Below are 25,006 nucleotides of genomic sequence, written 5' to 3'. Positions count from 1 at the left end.
GAACATTCGGGTGCATGTGCCCTTTTGGATCACTACATTGGTATCTTTGGGGTAAATATGTGGTAGTGCAGTTTCTGGGTCATAGGGTAGCTCTATTTTTAACTTTTTGAGCAACCTCCATACTGTTTTGTAGAGTGGCAGCTTGCATTCTCACCAGTAGTGTTAGAGTGTTCCTCTTTCTCTGTATCTATGCCAATACTTTTCTTTTCCTGACTTAATTTTAGCCATTCTGAATGGTGTGAGGTGGTATCTCATTGTGGTTTTAATTTGTATTTCCCTGATGTTGAGCATTTTTTCATGTGTCTATTGGCCACTTGTACGTTGTCTTTAGAAGAATGTCTGTTCATGTCTTCTGCCTATTTCTTGACCAGATTATTTGTTCTTTGGGTGTTGAGTTTGATAAGTTCATTATAGATTTTGGATAGTAGACCTTTATCTGATAATACATTAGCAAATATCTTCTTCCGTTCTGTGGGTTGTCTTTTGGCTTTAATGATTGTTGTCTTTGGCCAAAGATGGGTGGATGGAACTAAAGGTCATTATGCTAAATGAAATAAGTCACTCAGAGAAAAATAATTATCATATGATTTCACTCATGTGTGGAATTTAAGAAACAAAACAGGGGAACATAGAACAAGGAAGGAAAAAATAAAACAAGATGAAATCAGAGAGGAAGACAAACCAAAAGAGACTCTTAACCATGGGAAACAAACTAAACCAGCAGGTGGAGAGAAGTTTGGAGGGATGGGGTAACTGTGTGATGGGCTAAGGAGGGCATGGGATGCAATGAGTACTGGGTGTTATATGCAACAGATAAATCATTGAACTCTACCACTGAACTAATGATATGTTATATTTTTATTAATTGAATGTAAAAGAAATAAAATAACAGAATCTAAAAAAAAAATTTGGGAAGGGACAACATGGGCCTACTTTCCCCTTAGCTTTTTTGTTTCCAATTCCTTCCTTTCCTTTAGTTCCTGCCTGTGTAAATGCAAAGTTTTTAGCTTTGTCAAGGAAATCTGAAAGTCTGAGAAAAAGGTGCCTACTTCTTTTACCATTTAAAATTTGGAGATTAAATAAAAGGACACTAATCTTTTAAAACCTACTATGTGTTGGGCACTCTGCTAGGCACCCCATATATGCTAATCCTTATAATCCTAAATCTGTCTTATAAAATATTATTCTAATTTCACAAAACAGTGAAGAAGGCTTTGTAAAGGAAACAGATTTGTTCATGGTGGTGTAACTAATAGCTAGCAAGCAAGATTTGAAACCAAATATCCCTATACACACTACATAAATATTATTTTCAAGATGAGAAAAGCAGCTGATAAAAATTACTGGGGCACTGATTGATGCCTTCCTTCCATCAAAATGGATAGAATGGAAAATAATTTTCACGTGTCTTTACTTCTTTTCCTCCTTTTTTCTCCTCATCCTTTATCTCTTCAAAAAATGTTTTAGGCTGAGACTAGAGTGGATAAAACAAACCCCATTCTTGGGATAGTTATATTCCAGTAGGTGGGATATGAAAAATAAACAAAGAAATAAATATATGTTGGGTAGCAATGAGCACCGTGAAAAATGTAAAACTGCAAATGAAGATAGAATGTGAGGAGCTAAGGCCATTTTTGGGTCATTTTGGTGGTACTCTCTGGGAGGTCTTTGTCATAGCATATAATTTGAGCAGACCTAAATGAAATGAGTAAGCAGAAGGAATGGTAAGTGCAAAGGCCCTGAGCAGAACCTCGCTTGGAGTAATCAGGAAGAGCAAATATCTTAATAAAAAATGACTGAAAACTTGATGATTCACAGACCTGTACCCCTGAGGCAAATAATACACTGTATGTTAATATAGAAAAATGACTGAAAAACAGGAAGATAGGGAGAAAATAGGAGATTAAGTCAGAAAGACATCTAAGGAATAAATCACATAAGACCCTGCAGGCCATGGTAGGGCTTCAGCTTTTAGGTGGAGTAAGAGGCAAAAAGCCACTAAAGGGTTTTGAGGTAGAATAATGACATGATTTTATGCAAGAGATGGATGACGCTGGTAAGAAGTATTCAAAGTCTGGATATATTTTACTTATAGCCAACGGGACATACAAATGAATTAGATATGGAGTATTTGAGAAAGAGCTGATAAGAAAAAATTCATGTCACAAGTCACCTAAGCATGTTATACGCCAAGAATTTGGATGAGGAGAGGAATACTCTGAGGTCTTAAACGTAGCTACGGTGTTGGTCTACAACATCGTTCCACCCGTCTTGTGGATTTTGCAGTCCTCTTTCCTTTGACTTTCGTGTTGAGATTCTGGAGATATCTTTTCTATCCAATTTATACAGCATTATCAAGTTGTTGTTCATACAAATTTGTTCCAGGGAAGTTCGATTTTTGTTTCTTTCCTCCTAGTTTGTTTGAAATTTTAAACAATTGTTTAAGTCTGAATCTCTCTAATAAACCCTTTAGAAATGAAAATGCCATGTTTAATGGCACAAGACATATCAGATAGTTTGGATTCTTGTTCTACCAGAGAAATGTTCATTAGAAAGAAATCTGGCAGCAATACTGCCATTGCTACATTCAAGTTAAAAAAAAAAAAATCTATCAATGCAAATGCAAAGCCAAGAAACTGTGTTTGTTATCAAGTTATTCTATCAATGAGGAAAATTTCTGTGCTGCAGATTCAAACTTTGTCAGGAATGGTCAGGCAAGGAAGAAGAGAGATTCTATAAATTTTAAAATTCTTGTGACACCTAAATTTTCAGTTGAAATCAAAGTTTCCTGAGAAGGGGCAGGTGATGACTTCTTTAGCCCTAATATGCTAGATACTGTTCTTAAATTATTGTAATATTGTGTGGAAACCATGCATGCTAAGGCAGAGTTGAATGCCCAGCTACCACTCTGCAAGTACGGATCATATGCAATTATAGAATTTCCCAACTCATTTGTTTCCAAATACTGATGGAGTAGTTGGTGATTTTTGATGTGTGGCTTCTGAGAGCTGCACAAAACTGATCTCAAAACTCTATTTACCTCACAGCTCTATTATTTGGGGCTTGATAATGAGAGGCTTTCCTACCATTCACATACACCCTCCTTATCTCCCCCCTCCCTTTTTTTCCTATATACTTTAAAACTTAGCTGCAATTTTTTTTTTTTTTAAGAGTGTATTCCCAGTGTGGAGCCCAATGTGGGCTCAAACACATCACCCTGAGATCAATACCTGGGTGGAGGTCAAGAGTCAGATGCTTAACTGACTGAGCCATGCAGGTGCCCCTAAAATTCAACTGCATAAGCCCACTTTTAAAAAGCCCATTTTGAATTAGCTACATGATGTCAGGCAAGTTACCTGATATGAGTGGACCTCAATCCTTAACTAAAATGGAAAATTCAGGTAGGGAGCAGGGCATATAAAAAATAACAATTCAGTATACAAAAACATTTTCACACCAATTGAGAAGTTCCACACAAATGCATATTGAAGAATTAAGAGCCAGGGAAATAATAAGACTTGGAAATATTTCCTTTTCAAAATACTTTGGGGGTAGAGAGATGCATAGAGAGGATTTCTATGTCACTTGGGCACTGAGTCAGGGCAGTGGAGAGAATATTAGCCATATTTGACCCCAAAGACTTATCAGACTTTTGTTCCAGACTGGCATGACAAATACGTGTTATCTCATTTGTAAATTCCAGATCATTGCTAATGGCTGCCCAGAACAACATGTTAAGAAGTATTCTAATGTGTATTTTGGACTAATCAGGATGGAGATCTATTACTGATGTCATGGATCATACTGATGCTATAATATCAAAGTGAGAAAATGGAGGCATTGAAGCACATGACTTGCTAGTTTTCCCTTGCACTAGACAACTGGCTTTAAGGGTTTTATTATGCATTTACTCCATTTGAACATTAGTGGCTTTATGCCAAATGTGTATGACTGGATTCCCTTGAAGTTATTTTCTTTGTATGAGTCCTTGAGTTTTTATGTTCAAATTATTTGTCTTAAATGCCTATGTAGTTGTTCTTCACACTGTATAATTAAGAAGTATGAATTGTTGACATAAATGACTCTACTTCCTTTGCAAAGAACACTATAATGCTTTAAGATAAAAACCTTGACTTTTAAAAAAATTAGATTGCATTTGAAAAACTAATCCCTATTCATATTCAGCTATTTAAAAATTATAGAAAAGTAAAGAGAATAGGTTAAAACCCTGCACAATCCTGCATGAACTCCGTTTGATCTATCATATAGTATTTTGGTGAATACAATTCTATCTTGTTTCCCATCATATGTATAGGTAACCTATTTTATAGATACATATGTAAATGGAGTGTATTTAGATTTTTAAGTAAATATAGAATTGTGTAGCTACACATACCCTTTTATGACAGCTTTAAAAACCCTAATGTAACAATTTAGTTTCTTATTTTGATAGGAAAAAAAAAGACATTTTAATAAATGCTCCAAATCCTAAATGACTAAGAGAATGGGAGAGTAGACAATGGTAATGGAGGAATCTAAACACGTTGGGGTAGATGCAAAGCAGATGAAAGAGTGCAGAATAATTTAGAAGAAAGGAGAAAGATGAAATATAGGTGCTAGAAGAGGATGATCCCAACAAATATGAAACCTAATCATGTTTGGTATTTTGGAAAGGTCTTAGACATAGTAGCATTTTGAAACTCTTAAGGCACATGTGAGAAGTGTGCTAAAAACAAAAGTAATTATTGAAAGACTAAAGTTATCTGAGATGTCCTCCTCTACTTCACTCAAGTAAATATACCTTCTTTCAATTTACCAGTGAGGAAAGTTTTACTCCCTGGAGAATTGTAACTAGAATGTTTTTGCAGAATTATGGAACTCAGGCATTGGAGGGCAGGATGATGTAGTTCACTGACACTCAGGAATTGACTAACACTGACCAGTGTGACCTCCACGTCACAGAACATCGACTCTGAGGTATATATATCTCTAGCCAGAAGACTGCAGAATTCGCCTCTAAAGAAACTTACTTATCCAAAAGAAAACATCCCACACACTGATATTCAGGATTTTCCAAAAAAAAAAAAAATGGCTACCTGGCACCTAACAGTCAGACCCACCATTAACAAACATGGAGATTCCAATCAGCTTTGCATACTGTAAACTATGAATATACAGCCAGGTTACACCAGATGTTTTAGTAATGGTCTCAGTAAGAAAGACAAAAACAACTAATAAAAATTAATAAATTGGCAGAAATAGTGTCACTGAAAAGAATAGAAGATAACCTGAATAATAAGATAACTGACATGAATAAATAGAACCAAATGATATAAAAAAGGACAGATGGGAGGTATTAATACTGTGAGTGTTAAAAATAGGATAGCAGAGATTTGAAAGTCAACAGAAGAATTAGAAGATAAACTTGGGTAAATACTACTAAGACTGGAACAATGGGCTGTATGTTAGTTTCCTAGAAGTACCATGACAAATTACCACAAACTTGGTGGCTTAAAATAGCAGAAAGTTATTCTGTCACAGCTCTGAAGTCCAGCAGTCTGGAAAAAAAAATTATATATATATATATATATATATATATATATATATATATATATATCTTAGATACAGACCTTGCGTTTTACATAAAAATTAACAAATTAACTAAAATTGGATAATAGACTTGTGAAACAGGAGAAAATAACTACAACCTTGGGTTTGGTAATGAGATTTCAAATATAATTACCAACACCATCCATGGTAGAAAAATTTGATAAATTGGACTTTACTAAAATTAAAAGCTTTTGCTCTGTGAAGGACACCATTAAGAGAATGAAAAGGAAAACCACAGATGTAGAAATTTTTGCGAAATGTGTATCTGATGAAGTACCTATATCCAAAATATATAATAAAGGTTAAAGACTGAACAATAATAAAATACATACACCAACTGAAAAAAAGAGTATAAGAACTGAACAGACACCTCATCAAAGTTTACATATGCCAAATAATTATATGAAAAAATGTTCAACATCTTTTGTTGTTAGGAAATTGCAAATTAAAACAATGAAATACTACTAAGCATCTATTAGAATGTCCCAAATCCTAAACACTACCACCAAATTCTGGTAAGACTTGAAACATCAGGAATGCATTCATTTCTGGTGAAAATGCAGATGGTATAGCAACTTAGGTAAACTGTTAGTTTCTTACAAAATTAAACACAGTCTTACCATATGATCCACAATTGCATGCCCAGGTTTACCCAGAAGATTTGAAAAAATATCTGCATAAAACCTTATTGTGAATGTTTATTGCAGCTTTAATCATAAAGGCCCCAAACAGAAAGCAACAAAGAAGTCCTTAAGAGACGGATGGATACACAAAATGTGATACATCCATCCAATGGAAGTTTTGTCTGCATCACCCATTTGGTCAGCACAAAAAACTCTAGAAGCCCATTGTAAAGAAATAATTTGGTCACTCAAGAATGGCCTTTTTTGTTGTTGTTGTTTATTGTCCTTTTCTATTTCCTAAAGGTAGAAGATTGGATAGGCCCTCTACATTCATATGTTTTGTGGTTGCAACTCTTTTGATTTGAACATGTTCTAGAATCAGGGTACACTGTCCATAGACTGCTGGTCCAAAATCCCCACCGTAAGCTCTCAGCTCCAGACTGAATATGAAATGTCTCTCAATATCTACTTAGATCTTATAGCTCTTCAGAAAAGAAAATCCTCTGCCCTTTATTTCAGTATCTAACAACCCATATTTTTATTAATTTTTTTTAGGATGAAGTTTAACAACCCATATTTAAAAAAAAAAATTTTTTATCTAATCCAGGGTTTCTTAACCAGTGGTCTGTACTGAAATCACCCGCTATACCGTTTGTTTTTGTTTATTTTTTTTTTAATTGATAAGAGATTCTGATGCAGCATATCCAGAATGAGAACCAAATTTTTATAGTTCTAAGATATTCCATGAGTGCTTCTGCCCTCACTACCCAGTAGAGACTGCTAATTAAATCAATCTCACTGAGCTCTGAACCTAGGTCACATAAAGAAATTTTTAGCAGAATTCTACCACATGGCACAGGAAATGTCTAACTGACAAGCAGAATAATAGGAATACCATTACTATTTGTGGCAAAGCGAGCAGAGAACCAGAAGGAGCCTGTGAAACCCTGGGAGCAGTCTTTTTGAGTTTCAAACACTGACATGTTGTTAAATATTCGATATATCTGAAATTGAGTATCGTATCCCAATGTGAACTGATGTAAGCTTCTGGGAAAATTTTGCCCAAGCCATCCTGCACTGCTACTGGAAATCTGCAGTGAAATTGGATGGAAGGCTTTGTTTCAATCTGTTCCAATATTCTTTGACATGCACATGAATCCCCATGTAGGATAAATTAGCCAGAGAGAATAGGAGCTGAATGAGAAGGACTGGCAGGCAGTCTTTTTGAATCATATACCAGATCCATATTTACACTTCCTATTTGTCTCTTCTCTCATTGAAATGGACTCATGTGTGAAATGAAAGAAATGTGGGCCTATCACTAAAACTCTACCTTGGAATGGATGACAAGGGAATGGACTGATGGATGGGTAGCACAGAAACCTACACAGGTTCCATTTGCCAAACCAATGAACATCCGTTTATGCAGTGAATCTGTCTAATAATTTGTGTTGATGATGATTTGGTAGCAAATTAAAATTAATTAGCGAAAATTTCCTTTCTTACTGTGCTGATGAGGCTTCCAAAACTGTGCTCTGTTGATTTCTCTTCTGAGAATTAGTTACCTTTTTGTTACCCACATTCATAACATGGCACCTTCCTTTCTCTCACGGTGTTTCCACGCTCCTTTGCAATGCAATGATCCCTAGATCAGTGATATTAGTATCAGGTTTTCATGAATGTAGAGTCTCAGACCCCATCTTAGGCTTATGAAACTGGGATCTGTCCTCTACCAGTGCCTCCAGATAATTAGTACATTCATGATTGCAGTTTGTGAAATACTGATACAGTAGGTATAAGTCAGAGTGTTACGTAAACAGATCAGGAGTTTTAGAGTTTTAGATTGTTATATTTAGTTGAATTAACCTGGGACCCCCCCCCCACTTCTTTTTTCTTGTTTTGAAGCCATCAAACTTCAGTTTTTTCAGGAATGGTTACCACCTGGCTAATACTTTTCAGATTCCAGTCCAGAATTTTCCCGAGGCATATCCAACTTTTCTCCTGCTTTCACTCTTGCTATATCCCTGGAGTAACTTCATCGCTCATAGAGGTTGTTTCATTGCACCAAAGTTATCTGTTTATCAGTCTTTCCTACCAGACTGTAAATTCCCCCATGATATGATTTATAACTACATCATTTTGGTGTAGCACGCTAAGAGTGACACAGTATGCCAGACACAGTGGACACAATGAGTACTCAATTAACTTCACCAGCAGAAAAGCGTGGAGGAAAGGTAAATTAGATGATAGGTGGTACAATTAGCTAGGTGGCTGCCAAGGGGAGCCTTAATGGAGAACTAATATCCGGGAAGAGGGAAATGATCATGTAAGACCGTACACCTCTCAACTTGCTCATTGTGTTCAAGTCTGCGTTTTCATCTCTGAGGGCATTTGTACATGACTCTTGTATCTAAAGTTTTAGAGTTTTATTTAAAGGTTTTTTCTTAGAATTTATTTATTTAGAGTTTTATTTAAAGTTTTAGATACTCTTGTATCTAAAGTTTTAGAAAGCACTCAAGCACTCAAGTCTGGGTCCTACCCCAGGCCAACTTAGTAACCTTAATAATTTTGGTGGTGTGGGCCAAATCTTTGGTATTGTTTTAAAAACTCCTCAAAGTGCCTGGGTGGCTCATTTGTTAAGCACTGGACTCTTGATATGGCTCAAGTCATGATCTCAGGGTCGTGAGATCAAGCCCTGCATGGGGCTCTGCCCTGAGTGTGCTCTCCCTTTCTCTCTGCCCCTGCCCTGCTCACACACACATGTACTCTCTCTCTCTTTTTTTCTCTCTGTCTCTGAAAAAAAGAAAAAAAAGTAAATAATAATAAAACAAAAAAAACCAAAAAACTCCTCAGTAAATGTCATCCACTGTTCTAAGAGGATTGTCTAAAACTAATATATAGGTAGAAATGAAACCAAAATGCTGAAAGTTTGGGGATACAGGAATTGGATTATCGACTGGATTATTTTGACCATGAGTATCCTGGAAAAAAAAAAATGACTTTGTGAAAGCAACAGAGTTAGCTTTCAATTTCCGTAGAGCTGTCATGTGAAAAAGGGTGTTTTTAATGAATCCAGAAAGTACAATAAAGATCAATAAAGAGAAATTTAAGAGAGGTCAGTTTCAATTCAATATATGGTAGGTATAACATTTTTAAAGACATATACTCAGGTGTGAAAAGAAAAAAAAAAAGTCTTTATCTTATCCTTCTCAAACTCAACTTAACCTCTCTGTCAAACCCCCATTTTACTTGAGGCAGAACCTATAATCTTAGTCATTTCTGGTTAAACTCAAGTGCTGCAGTATTTTCTGAGTCATTTCAGGTTTAAAGTTCAGTGAAGTCAAAATTCTTCCTTTTTCCCCCCCTTAGGTTCATAAGTAGATTTTGCATGGCTTATGTAAAATCTAGTTTTTGCATAAGCAAAAACTTATCCTGGTTTCATGGAAAGATACCTTCTCCATGGATTTTCTTCTTTTCCAAGAAATAAAATTTCAGCATCTTCTGAAATTTAACTTGTCTTCACTGGGCTGTGGCTGCTGAAAGGGCACATCCAACAAAATGTCCACATCTCCAACTGGAGTTCAGTTTTTTGAGTCATCATGGAGCTTTTCAGCTGTGGTAAACGTACTTCAGATACATCAGCTCTCCTGTCTCAGATAATCTTTGAAACCTTCTGAGGGGCACAGGACAATCTGAACGTCTCTGAAACTATTAAAGAACTGTAGTAGCTTCAGGGTTGGTTCTTCTGCCTCTGGCATCACATTCAGTTAACTCTACTGATTCCTTCCCGAGTTTCAGGTGCCTAGAAACTCAGAACCTTCCTTTCTCAAATACATTTGATGGTTCATCCTCCCCCAAATATATCCACATAGACAGATCACTAGATAATGCTTCCAAATTATCATCTAGTCATGTAAAGTAGGACATGTCAAATATATTTATTCAAAATAAAATGGTCCAGATAGACCACTTTTAAGAAAATGGTCAAGAAAATTCAAGATTATGGCATAAGGTCAGATTAAATACCTAGTTGCTGCTTCCACAGTCATGCAGTTCTTGAGAATCTCCAGGAGAGGTTTTAAAAGCTCACATTCCAGGAACCTCTCCATTTTTACTTATTCAGAAGTTTGAAGAAGGAAAGGTACGTATTTTTCCGTATAGCTTCAGTCACTAAAATTACTGTAATACTATAGAGCCCACAGCTTTCATCCAGTGAATATTCTTTCCCTGGTAGATACACTGTGACAGATCTTTGAGTCCATTCTCAAGGATGTGCAGAGAGGGCAAAGAGATCATTACAGTGACCTCATGACCCATGCCCTGGACCAGCAACTCGTACCTCCCTCTGGGGTTACCAGTCTTTACACTGCTCTGCTTGCCCAGGCAAAAGGAGCAAGAAAGATCAAGCTTACAGCCCATGAAGAAGGAGTGAGCACACAATCATTGGGACTATGCAGAACTATTCTTGCTGACCTCTGCTGCAAGAGAATAACCATCCATAAAACAGTCTGCTTTCCTTCAGGTAAATGGCAACTCTCCACAAGGGAAGCAAAAGCCAACATCAAAGCTGCCTCAATTTTCCCAGGGAGCTTTTGGGTATCCATATGAGGTTGTATTTGAGGTATCTGCTTGTGGTTAAAATACCTAGGTAAAACATATGTGAGGTGTGTCCCGTGTGTGTATATTCCCTGCCTCCCTCAAACCAAAGCAGCAGTTTTAAATGCAAATGTTTTTGCAATCATCAGTTCATTTTGAGAGAGTGAAATGAATATACTTTTATATCTAAAGTAGAGCAATGTCCTCCTCTCTCTCTCTGCCTGCCTCTCTGCCTGCTTGTGATCTCTGTCAAATAAATTAAAAAAAAAAAAAATCTTTAAAGTAGAGCAATGGCTAGACCACTCACATGTAAACAGTTATTTTGTTTTGTTTTGTTTCCAAAAACAATAGATGTTACTAATTACTCTACTCAAGCTGGGCTTGGTGCAAGTCCTGTTGTCTTATGTCTTACTCAGACCCGTCTTACACCTGTGTATCTGCTTTCATTGCCAACTAATTATGTCATACTATTTTAAGTTAGGAGAGTCTGGAATCTATTTTTAAGCCTGGGAAAGGAACAAGTTTCCAGGAAAGGTTAAAAATATGAAAAAAGGAGGGGATGGTCCTGGTGAGGATGGCTGACAACAGGCTTGAGGGTATCTGATAACAATCAGGATGTACTGCTACCTTCTAGAGCTGCCACTGGCTAGGGCAGAGAGCACAATATATTAAACCTGAGTAAACTGAAATGTTAATTAAATGTGTCTCACCTCCCATAATTTGGCTTTAAGTCCTGAATTATAGAGATCTGGAGTTCTCAATGACAAGTTCTCTTCCCTGTAAACTTCCCCTGCACTGGGTGTTGTCCAGTGCCCTGGGAGCTGCCCTGAGTCTCATGCAGGCTAGATCAGAGGCAGAGCATGGTCTATGGTCTACACTTGTAGGGACATATATCTTTTAAGGAGGAGTTTGAAATAATACAGAGTCTGTCCAGAAAATGAAAACTACCCTTCTCTGTTTTTAACTTCTGACATGCAATGGAGGTAGTAAGATCGAAAGTTCTGCCATTATTTCTGCTAAATTCCATCTTTCAGGTATAAAAAGATCCACAACAGAAAAAGCAAGGATAGGAAGAGGCAGATAATAGAAAAATTAATATGAAAAATCTTCCACTTGTAGGTACCTAACATCATGTTAGTCCATACAGGGACAAAGAAAGAATTAACTCACTGTCCCTCACAAAGGGGGAACTTATAAAAAGAAAAAAGAAAGAAGAAAAAAAAGAAAGAAGAAGAAAAGGAAGGAAGGAAGGAAGGAAGGAAGGAAGGAAGGAAGGAAGGAAGGAAGGAAAAGAAAAAAAGAAAGACAAAGAGAAAAAAAAAGGGAAGTGAAAGGCAGAAAGTGGTTAATTCCCTGATTTCTCTTTCTGATGCTTCCTTATTGGTATTTAGAAATGCAGTAGATTTCCACACGTTGACTTTGTATCCTGCAACATTACTTAATTTTCTATCAATTCTAGCAGTTTTTTGGTGGAGTCTTTGGGGTTTTCTATACAGAATATCATGTCTTCTGCAAATAGTGAAAGTTTGACTTCTCCCTTGACGATTTGGATGCCTTGTATTTCTTTTCTTTCTTTTTTTCTTTCTTTCTTCCCCCTTGCCCCCGATAGCTGTGGCTACTACTTCCAGTACTGTGTTAAATAACAGTAATGGGAGTGGATATCTCTGGCTTGTTCCTCACCATAGAGGAAAAGTTCTCGATTCTTCTTAATTGAGGATAATATTAGCTGTGGGTTTTTCAGAGATGGGCTTTATTTTGTGAGGTATTATCCCTCTATCCCTACATTGTTGAGGGTTTTTATTATGAATGGGCGGTGTACTTTGTCAAATGCTTTTTTCTGCATCTAATGAGAGGATCATATGGTTCTCGTCCTTTCTTTTATTAATGTGGTATGTCACGTTGTTTGCTTTGCAAATGTTGAATCACCCTTGCAGCCTAGGAATAAACCTCACTTGACTGAAGTGAATGATACTTTCAGTGTACTATATGAAGCTTTTTCAAAAAATTGAAAAGAAGTACTCTATGATCCAGCAAATGCACTACTAGGTATTTATACTTTGTATTTACCCAAAGAACAGAAAAATACTGATTCAAAGGGGAACATGTATCAATGTTTACAGCAGCATTATCAACAATAGTCAAATTATGGAAAGAGCCCAAATGTCCATCAACTGATGAATGGATAAAGAAGACGTGGTATAGACATACAATGGAACATTACTCAGCTATAAAAAAGTATGAAATCTTGTCATTTACAATGACATGAATAGAGCTAGAGAGTATTATGTTAAGTCAGAGACAAATAACATATGATTTTTCTCATATGTGGAATTTAAGAAACAAAACAAATGAATATGGGGGGGAAAGAGGCAAACCAAAAAGCAGACTTTTTTTTTTTTATTATTTTGTTACTTAACATACACTGCAATATTGGCTTTTGCAGTAGAATTCTGTGATTCTTCACTTACATACACCCCCAGTGCTCATCACAGGTGCCCTCTTTAATACCCATCACCCATCTAGGCCTACCTCCATCCACCTCCATCAACCCTAAATTTTTTCTCTTTCATTAAGAGTCACTTACGGCTTGTCCTTCTGTTGCCTTTTTTTTTTCTTTCCCCCTTCCCGTATGTTCATCTGTTTTCTTTCTTAAATTTCACATATGAATGAGATCATATGGTATTTGTCTTTCTCTGACCTATTTTACTTAGTATAATACATTCTAGTTCTATCCATGTCACTGCAAATGACAAGGTTTCATTCTTTTTGGTGGCTGAGTAATATTCCATTGTGTATGTGTACCACATCTTCTTTATCCATTTTTCAGTTGATGCACATTTGGGCTTTCTCCACAGTTTGGCTTTTGCTGATGGTGAAGATGTGGAGAAGGGGGAACCACTTGCACTGTTCGGGAGAGCAAACTAGTGTAGCCACTCTGTAGAACAGTTTGGAATTTCCTCAAAAAGTTAAAACTAGTAGTTCTAAAGAAAAGTTAAAACTACACAATGATCCAGAAGTTGCATTACTAGTATTTACCAAAAGGATATGAAAATACAAATTTGAAGGGGTACATGCACCTGATGTTATAGCAGCGTTACCAACAGTAGCCAAGAAATGGACTCTTAACAAAAGAGAACACACTGAAGGTTTCTGGAGGGGTTGTGGGTAGTGGAATGGACTAAATGGGTAAAAGAGGTTAAGTAGTGTACTTGTGATGAGCCCCAGGTGTTGTATTTAAGTGATGAGTTACTGATTTCTACACCAGAAACTAATATTAGACTGTAGGTTAACTGGAATTTAAATAAAGTTTAGAGAAAACAAAAGAAAATGGTTAAATCAAAAATGATTCTGTTTGAACTTTATTTGTAATCAAGAAGAAACTAAATATAAGCTTTCTAAATTGTTTTATGTTTCTTTATTTTCTTTCTCAGGTTCAAGCCATACCTAATGCCAGATGCTGGAAGCCACCCTATATGGACCCAGAGAAGAAAATGCTGTGTAATAGGACAAAAAAGTTAAGTAATTTGGACCAGATCACACAAGTAAGTGATAACAGGGTGTGTGTCAAGATTCAAACTCAAATCTCTTGTAAAAATGGGGTAATGGTACTCTCTTCATAGGATCATTGTAAGAATAAAATACTGTTATATAAGAAAATTGCATAATATAGAACGTACTATATAATGTTGTCAAAAACTCATACCATTATCACTGTTATTATTAATTAGCAGTTCAATAGACTTGTTACCTCATCAAACAGGTACTGACTTTTTTTGGCAAGAACTCAAAAACAAAGGTGAGGTTTTTATCAATAAGAAGGATAATAATAATATGAGAAATGATAAAATAGTTTAGGCCACAATAACAAACAAAGCTCAAATCTCAGTGGGTTAAAACAATGAAGATCTAAGTCTTGAGAGTCAGCTGGGGGTCATGCTCCTCATGGTTCTCATGCCTGACTCCAGGCTAATGGCGCCTCCCTTTCTTTCAGTGAGTGTTGGTCTTTGTGGCAGAGGAAGGAAGAGAACAGAGCTCAGCACACCCTGGCCCTTAAAGCTTCTACCTAGAAGTGAGAGGGCACTTCTTGTTACATGTCATTTACCAAATAACCACATGGTTAGGGAATCACAATGCTATATGTGCCCAGATTGAGAGAGAACCAGAATATTTGTAAGACCTAAAGCAAGTCATCATACTGACCATATGCTAAAGTCTCACATGACAGTTATGGTGATGTGTGATTTTATACATGCTTCCGTCATCATGACAATTCAAAAAGAGGCCTGCTTCCAATCTATACACGAGGACATGGACAGTCAGGGCAGTTAGAAGACCAGTCCAAGTACATAGAGCTGGTAGGTTGCAGATCCAACATCTGAATTCAGATCTTGGTCTACACTCCCTCCCTTATCTACTCATGGACTTGGAAACAATTTGATCTTGATGTTTTCCTTCCTTAGCTGGTACCACAGGGGAACAGAAACATTTTGAACACAGTGTCATAGCTTAAGAACCAAAATATGAACAAAAGTGCTCTGCAATAAGATAAAGAAGAATTGTCCTGAATTAGATCTCTGCATCATCCTCAACATCATAATCATTATTCTCATATTAAAAAGAATGTCAGGTAGATGAATGGATAAAAAAGATGCGATATATGTGTGTGTGTGTGTGTGTGTGTGTGTGTATATGATATAGGATATATATGATATATATAGTATATAGGATATATATGTGTATATATATGTATATAGGATATATATTATATATATACATACACACACATATATATCGCATCTTTTTTATATATAAAAAAATATATATCCTATATACACATATATATCCTATATACATATATACATACACACACATATATATCGCATCTTTTTTATATATAAAAAAAATATATATCCTATATACACATATATATCCTATATACATATTAATATATATAATTAATATTATATATTCCTATATATATATGAATATCACTCAATAATCCAAACAAACAAACAAACAAACAAACCTGAAATACTGCCATTAGCAATGACGTGGATAGAACTATAAGGTATTATGCTAAGTGAAATAAGTCAATCAGAAAAGGACAATTATCATATGATTTCACTCATATATGGAATTTAAGAAACAAAACAGAGGAGCGTAGGGGAAGGGAGGGAAAAATAAAATGACAAAATCAAAGAGAGAGACAAAACATAAGAGACTCTTTTTTTTTAATACTTTATTTATTTGAGAGAGAGAAAGAGCATGAGAGGGGTGGAGAGGCAGAAGGCAAGGGAGAAGCAGGTTTCCCACTGAGCAGGAAGCCAGATGTGGAGCTCAATCCCAGAATCCTGGGATCATGACCTGAGCAGAAGCCAAACACTTAATGACTGAACCACTCAAGCGCCACCCACTCCCCACTACCCCCCCACCCCACCCCAAGGCCAATAAGAAACTCTTGAACATAGGAAACAAACTAAGGGTTGCTGAAAGGGGAGAGGGTTGAGGGAATGGGATAACTGGGTGATTGATTTAAGGAGCATTGGGTGTTATGTAAAACTGATCAATCACTAACCTCTACCTCTGACACCAATAATACATATGCTAATTAATTAAGTTTAAATTTAAAAAGAATGTCAGTTCTGAACAGAACAGGCCTGCTATCATGCTCAATTTGAAAAACAATAGGCACTCAACTAATGGGGGCTAGTAGAAATGGTACTAACATTTCCATAACTTTGCTCACTTAGGCTCCTCAAAATCTCTGTGAAAAGGTATTATTACCTCTATTTCCGGGTGAGAAAACTGAGGCTGAGTGAAATCTTGTCCTTTTGCCAGGTACCACAACTGGGACTCAGAGGGAAGCTCAGTGCTCGCTCAGCCATCCCTGGATCCCACCGACTCTGCCATGTCCACCACACATGACTATTTCCTTGGAGACTGAGTACTATGAACCTCTGGTTTTGAACTCTTTACCCTGGATACTCAACCCTGGTCTGTGTGCATTTCTCTGCCTGCAAGATCTGCTATCCCCTTCTCTTGCCTTTTTGTGTTGCCAAAGTAGGCTTTTTAAAAAACTATCCAGTTTTGGACATCCATGTCTTCCTGAGAATTTAAACATCATATCACTACCTTTCTTTATGGGAGTTTCCACAATAAACATTCCTGACATCTGTGCCTGGCATATAATAAGTGTCCAAGGAATTTTTAACAGAGGACACAGTAGGAAGGTACATGGACACTAAACATGTTCAGTGCCTTTTAAAATATATGTTGACCACCTGCTGTAAGTCTTTGTGCCAGTAACATGCAAACTGATTTGGGTCCTAATCCTTAAAGGGTTCTCAAACTTGGGAAGTAAATTAGAATATAGTTCCAGCCTTACACTCTCACACCAAACAGTGTATCTCCAAAAACTTTCTAGGAATTACTAGAATCATAATTTATTTAAGAACAGAATGTCAGTTTGAGTGGTTTGAGTGTCTCCTGCCAGATGTGGAACTTTCTGTTCTCATAAAAGTGGAGACAATGGAAAAATGAAGTTTCTAGTTATGCGTTAACCATAATTATGGGCTTTCTCTTCCTCCCCAAGCAAAGCCAAATGCATTTGGGAATTGAATATACATGGGGAGACTTTCTGTGTATTTTAGAATGCTTTTCATTAGATAATTGCTTCCAATAAAATAGAAACTGATATTCTCCTGTAGCATTCAGGATGACAATTTTCTTGTATTGCTTTTATTGATTTGATTCTGTGTCTTTTTCAAGAATGCTATTGCCTTTAAATGGTTTAATGAAGTTAAATAAGTTCAAGCAATAGCAGTGATCAGCTGTTTTAATGGGATTGGGCAAACAAGTGCAGGCAGATCAGAACATTAAAAATGAATGGGCAGAAATACTGGTCAAGATGGTGGAGGAATAGCAGACTGAGAAGACATCAGGTTGCAGGAGTTCAGCTTGATAGTTATCAAACAATTCTGAACACCTACAGACCCAACAGGAGATCGAAGAGAAGAGCAGCAATTCTAGAAACAGAAAACCGACCACCTTCTGAAAGGTAAGATGTGCACAGAAGTGATTCTGGAGCAACGGGAAGATAGATCGCAGTGTGAGGTGCTGGATCCCAGCAAGCGATGGAGCAATGGAGCACAAAATCCAAACTTTTAGAAGTCTGCTCCATGGAGGGACATCACTTCAGAGGCTAAGCAGGAGTGGAGCTCCCACAGGGACAGTGTAGTCTCAGGTCCTGTGGGGTCACAGAAGGATCGGTGGGGGTATCTGAGTATGGGAGAGCTCCCAGGTATCAGAGCGGGGAAAACAACTACAGAGACAGAGCTGAGGAGTGAGCTCTCAGCTCAGGGTTACCTTAAACCATGATCCAAGGCACAGTCAGGGCACTGCACTTTGAGCAGGAACCCCACAAGTGGCAGATCTGGGGAGACCCACATTTCTCTGCTGCAAGAGCAGCACAGTAGGAATTTGCTGGGTTTGGAGACTCCAAACAGGGCTATGTGCCAGAGACAGAAATGCTCAGTCACAGGCCAGGTGAGCTCGGACCGTGGCCGGAGACCAGGACTCTGGAATGATGATCCCTTTTCTCTGAGGATGCACTGAGGGGCTGAGCCCTGAGCTCTCAGCTCCTCTGGGCGGGAGATGGGGAGATTGCCATTTTCATTCCCATCCTCCAGAGCTCTATGGAACGCGTTCAGGGAACAAAAGCTCTGAGATCGAATGCAAGCATATTACGTAGCCTGGCCCCTGGCAAGGCTAGTGCAATTCCACCTCGGGCAAATATATTTGAGAATCACTACAATAGGCCCCTCACCCAAAAGATCAGCAAGAACATCTAGCCAAGACCAAGCTCACTGATTAAAGAGAACAGCAGAATTCCAGAGCTAGGGGAAACCAAGTATGGAATTCATGGCTTTCTCCCCACGATTCTTTAGTCTTCCAAAGCTGGTTAAATTTAAATTTTATTTTTTTTTCTTATTCATTTTTTTTAACTTTTCCTCTTTCCTCTTTAAATGTTCTTTTAACTAGTTTATCTTAACAACACCTTTCTAAAAAAAACTGTAAACATTCATTATTATAGTCATATTTTATACTTCATTGTATCTAACTTTATTTTTTGTATACACATAGTGTTTATTTTCCTAAAAGGATTTGGGATACAATTTCTTCTAATAGATAAAAATCTACCCTAAATCTAGCACCGGGCTTTGTTCTAGTCTCAGGCCTGACCAAATTCTCTCCACTTTTTTTGCTTTCTTTTTCCAACCAACTTATCTTATCAATTTTTTTTTTTTAGAATTTTACAAAAAATTCATCTTTACATCTTTACCATATATATATATATATATATATATATATATATATATATATGTTTTTCTTTCTTTTAAATTTTCTTTAAAATTTTCTTTCTTTAAAATTTTGGGAGGTAGTTTCTTCTACGAGACCAAAGTATACCTAAAATAAAGTGGGTGACTCTGTTCTATTCACCAGTCTAATATACATATATATTTTTTAAAATTTACATTTCTTTTTACCTCTTTACTTCTCTTCCTGGTTTAGGGTCTCTTCTGATTTGGTTAGTGCACATTATTTTGGGGTCTTTGCCACCCTTTTAGTATTTTATTCTCTCATTCATATATTTTTATCTGGATAAAATGACAAGGCAGAAAAAGTTTCACCACACCAAAAAAAAAAAAAAAGGACAAGAGGCAGTACTGACGTCTAGTGATGTCTAATGACCTAATAAATATGGACATTGGTAATGTGTCAGATCTAGAATTCAGAATGATGATTCTCAGGATGCTAGCTGGGCTCAAAAAAGGTATGGAAGATATTAGAGAAACATTGTCTGGAGAAATAAAAGAACCAAAATCTAATCAAGCTGAAATTAAAAAAGCTATTAATGAGGTACAATAAAAAATGGAGGTTCTTACTGCTAAGATAAATGAGGCAGAAGAGAGAATTAGTGATATAGAAGACCAAATGACAGAGAATAAAGAAGCTGAGCAAAAGAGAGACAAACAACTACTGGACCACAAGGGGAGAATTAGAGTGATAAGTAATACCATAAAATGAAACAATATTAGAATAATTGGGATTGCAGAAGAAGAAGAAGAGGAGGAGGAGGAGAGTGGGGCAGAAGGTATATTGGTGTGAATTATAGTAGAGAATTTCCCTAATATGACAGAGGGAAGAAGCATCAAAATCCATGAGGCACAGAGAATCCTACTTAATAAAAGTAGGTCCACAGCCCGTCATCTAGTATTAAACTTACAAGTCACTACAAAGAGAAAAATCAAAAAACAGCTCAGGACAAGAAGTCTGTAACAGACAATGGTAAAAATTGGCAGCAGACTTATCCACAGAGAGCTGGCAGACCAGAAAGAACTGGCATGATATATTCAGAGCACTAAATGAGAAAAACACACAGCCAAGAATACTATATCGAGCTAGGCTATCATTGAAAATAGAAGGAAAGATAAAAAGCTTCCAGGACAAACAAAAATTAAAAGAATTGTAAACACTATACCAGCCCTACAGGAAATCTTGAAAGGGATCCTCTAAGCAAAGAGAGGGCCTAAAAGTAGTAAACCAGAAAGGAAAATAGACAACATACAGGAACAGTCACCTTACAGGTAATACAATGGCACTAAATTCACATCTTTCAAGAGTTACCCTGAATGTAAATGGGCTAAATGCCCCAATCAAAGACACAGGTATCAGAATGGATTTAAAAATAAAATCCATATGCTGTCTGCAAGAAATTCATTTTAGACCCAAAGCCACCTCCAGATTTAAAGTGAGGGAGTGGAAAATAATTTACCATGATAATGTACATCAAAAGAATGCTGGGGTGGCAGTATTTATATCAGATAAATTATATTTTAAGCCAAAGACTATAATAAGAGATGAGGAAGGACAGTATATTATACCCAAAGGGTCTGTCCAACAAGAAGATCTAACAATTTTAAATATCTATGCCCCTAACATGGGAGCAGCAAACTATATAAAGCAGTTAATAACAAAGAAACACATCACCAATAATACAAAAATCATAGGGGATTTAACACCTCCCTCACTGAAATGGACAGATCATCCAAGCAAAAGATCAACAAGGAAATAAAGGTCTTAAATGACACACTGGAGCAGATGGACATCATAGATATATTCAAAACATTCCAACCCAGAGTAACAGAATACACACTTTTCTCGAGTGCACATGGAACATTCTACAGAATAGATCTCATCCTGGGTCACAAATTAGGTCTCAACTGTACCAAAATATTGGCATCATTCCCAGCATATTTTCAGACCACAATGCTCTGAAGCTAGAAATCAATCACAAGAGGAAAGTTGGAAAAAACTCAAATACATGGAGGCTAAAGAGCATCCTACTAAAGAATGAATGGGTCAACCAGGAAATTAAAGAAGAATTGAAAAAATTCATGGAAAAAATGATAATGAAAATACAATGTTCAAAATCTTTGGGACACAACAAAAGTGGTCCTGAGATGAATGTATATAGTGATACAAACCTTTTCTCAGAAACAAGAAAGGTCTCGAGTACACACCTAAAGTAGCTGGAGAAAGAATAGCAAAGAAAGCCAAAACTCAACAGGAGAAGAGAAATAATAAAGATCAGAGCAGAAATCAATGAAATAGAAACCAAAAGCAAAGCAAAACAAAACAAAAAAAAGAAAACAGTAGAACAAACCAATGAAACTAGGAGCTGGTTCTTTGAAATAATTAAGATGATAGAAAACCCCTGGCCAAAATTATCAAAAAGAAAAGAGAAAGGACCCAAATTAATAAAATCATGAATGAAAGAGGAGAGATCATAACCAACATTAAAAAAATACAAACAATTATAAGAACATATTATGAGCAACTATATTCCAGCAAATTTGACAATCTGTAAGAAATGGATACATTCCTAGAGACATCTAAACTACCACAACTGAATCAGAAAGAAATAGAAAACCCGAACAGGCCCATAACCAGTAAGGAGATTGACGTAGTCATCAAAAATCTCCCAACAAACAAGAGCACAGGGCCACACGGCTTCCTAGGGGAATTCTACCAAACACTTAAAGAAGACTTAATACCTATTTCCTGAAACTGTTCCAAAAAATAGAAATGGAAGGAAAACTTCCAAACTCATTTTATGAGGCCAGCATTACCTTGATCCCCAAACCAGACAAAGACCCCATCAAAAAAGAGAATTACAGAGCAATATCTTTGATGAACACAGAGGCAAAAATTCTCACCAAAAAACTAGCCAATAGGATCCAACAGTATGTAAAAGAACCATTCACCACGACCAAGTAGGATTTATTCCAGGGCTGCAAGATTGGTTCAAAATCCACAAATCAAGCAATGTAATACAATACATTAATAAAAGAAAGAACAAGAACCATATGATACTCTCAATAGATGCTGAAAAAGCATATGACAAAGTACAGCATCCTTTCTTGATCTAAACTCTTCACAGTGTAGGGACAGGGGGTACACACCTCAATATCATCAAAGCCATCTATGAAAAACCCACAGTGAATATCATTCTGAGTAGGGAAATGCTGAGAGCTTTTCCCCTAAGGTCAGGAACACAGCAGGGCTGTCCACTATCAACACTGCTATTCAACATAGTACTAAAGTCCTAGCCTCAGCAATCAGACAACAAAAAGAAATTAAAAGCATCCAAATCGGCAAAGAAGAAGTCAAACTTGCACTCTGCAGATGATATAACACTTTATGTGGAAAACCCAAAAGACTCCACCCAAAATCTGCTAGAACTTGTACAGGAATTCAGTAAAGTGTCAGGTTATAAAATCAATGCACAGATATCGGTTGTATTTCTATACACCAACAGCAAGACAGAAGAAAGAGAAATTAAGGAGTCTATCCCATTTACAATTGCACCCAAAACCGTAAGATACCTAGGAATAAGCCTAACCAAAGAGGCAAAGAATCTGTACTCAGAAAACTATAAAAAGCACTCATGAAAGAAATTGAGGAAGACACAAAGAAATGGAAAAATGTTCCATGCTCCTGGATTGGAAGAACAAATATTGTGAAAATGACTATGCTACCTAAAGCAGTCTACACATTTAATGCAATTCCTATCAAAGTACCATCCATCTTTTTCAAAGAAATGGAACAAATAATCCTAAAATTTATATGGAACTAGAAAAGACCTCGAATAGCCAGAAGAATGTTGAAAAAGAAAGCCAGAGTTGGTGGCATCAGAATTCCAGACTTCAAGCTCTATTACAAAGCTGTCACCATCAAGATAGTATGGTACTGGCACAAAAACAGACACATAGATCAATGGAACAGAATAGAGAGCCCAGAAATAGACCCTCAACCGTATGGTCCACTAATCTTTGACAAAGCAGGAAAGAACATCCAATGAATAAGAGACAGTCTCTTCAACAAAGGGTGTTGAGAAAATTGGATAGTCACATGCAGAAAAATGAAAATGGATCATTTCCTGACACCACATACAAAAATTGTCTCAAAATGGATGAAAGACCTCAATGTGAGAAAAAGAATCCATCAAAATCCTTGAGGAGAACACAGGCAGGAACCTCTTTGACCTCAGCTGCAGCAACTTCTTCCTAGGAACATCGCCAAAGGCAAGGGAAGCAAGGACAAAAATGAACTATTGGGACTTCATCAAAATCAAAAGCTTTTGCACAGCAAAGGAAACAGTAAACAACTGACAGAATGGGAGAAGATATTTGCAAATGACATATCAGATAAAGGGCTAGTATCCAAAATCTATAAAGAACTTATCAAAGTTAATACCCAAAGAACAAAAAATCCAATCAAGAAATGGGCAGAGGACATGAGATTTCTGAAAAGACATCCAGTTGGCCAACAGACACATGAAAAAGTACTCTATATCACTCAGCATCAGGGAAATACAAATCAAAACCACAATGAGATACCACGTCACACCAGTCAGAATGGCTAAAATTAACAAGTCAGGAGATGACAGATGCTGGCAAGGATGCGGAGAAAGGGGAATCCTTCTACACTGTTGGTGGGAATGCAAGCTGGTGCAGCCACTCTGGAAAACAGCATGGAGGTTCCTCAAAAAGTTGAAAATAGAGCTACCCTATGGCCCAGCAATCGCAATACTGGGTATTTACCCTAAAGATAAAAACGTAGTGATCCAATGGGACACATGCACCTGAATGTTTATAGCAGCAATGTCCATAATAGCCAAAGTATGAAAAGAACCTAGGTGTCCACTGACGGATGAATGGATAAAGAAGAAGTGGTGTGTGTGTGTGTGTGTGTATATATATGAATACTATGCAGCCATCAAAAGAAATGAAATCTTGTCATTTGTGGATAGAACTAGAGGGTATTATGCTGAACGAAATAAGTCAATCAGAGAAAGACAATTATCATATGAACTCCCTGATATGAGGAATTTCAGAGGCAAAGTGAGGAGTTTGGGGGTTAGGGAGGGAAAAAATAAAACAAGATGGATCAGGAGGGAGACAGACCATTAGAGACTCTTAATCTCACACAACCTACTGAGGCTTGCTGGGGGGAGGTGGGGTATGGAGAGTGTGTGTTATGGACATTGGAGAGAGTGTGTGCTATGGTGAGTGCTGTGAAATGTGTAAGCCTGACAATTCACAGACCTGTGCCCCTGGGGCAAATAATACAATACATGTTAATAAAAAAAAAATGAGTGGGCATTTTGAGAGTGTACAAAGAGCAGGGAGGTTCTATGGAGTAACAAACTATTTTCTCTATTTGTTTGGGATTCCTATTTGAAGTTTATCATAGAGATTGATTATATATCCTTTCTGTTTTTACCTGTATTAATCTGCTTCACTGTTGAGTAGCCTAAAAACTGCTTATAAGACAGCACTTGGCAGAGAACAGCCCTCTTAGAGATAGCTCCATATATTTAAACATTTGATGTTAGCTAGCTCTCTGGTAAAGTGAGTTAAACACAGCCTAATGATTGAGGTGAATAACAAGTATAGAAGAGTGGTTAAGAAGATTGGTTTTAGCAACACAAATCCTGCATTAATCATGACTTTGCTATTTACTAACTCGACCTATTTACTAACTCTGCAATGAAAATACAAGCAGTATTATCCTCATAGGGTTGTAATGAGATTTAAATAATATTCTATAAG

The 25,006-nt window shown here is 36.8% G+C and overlaps 1 protein-coding gene across 1 annotated transcript in view; it reads right to left on the bottom strand.

The window, feature by feature from the left end:
• The window catches only part of LOC309856630 (uncharacterized protein), a 405,331-nt gene that overhangs the window by 164,637 nt on the left and 215,688 nt on the right, over positions 1-25,006 (bottom strand). The gene's annotated exons all lie outside the window — the stretch shown is intronic.

Source organism: Mustela nivalis (assembly GCF_964662115.1).
Source record: "Mustela nivalis genome assembly, chromosome: 2".
NCBI classification, from domain to species: domain Eukaryota; kingdom Metazoa; phylum Chordata; class Mammalia; order Carnivora; family Mustelidae; genus Mustela; species Mustela nivalis.
The sequence above is the reverse complement of the archived record's forward strand: the minus strand, read 5'-3'. Positions and strand labels throughout refer to the sequence as shown.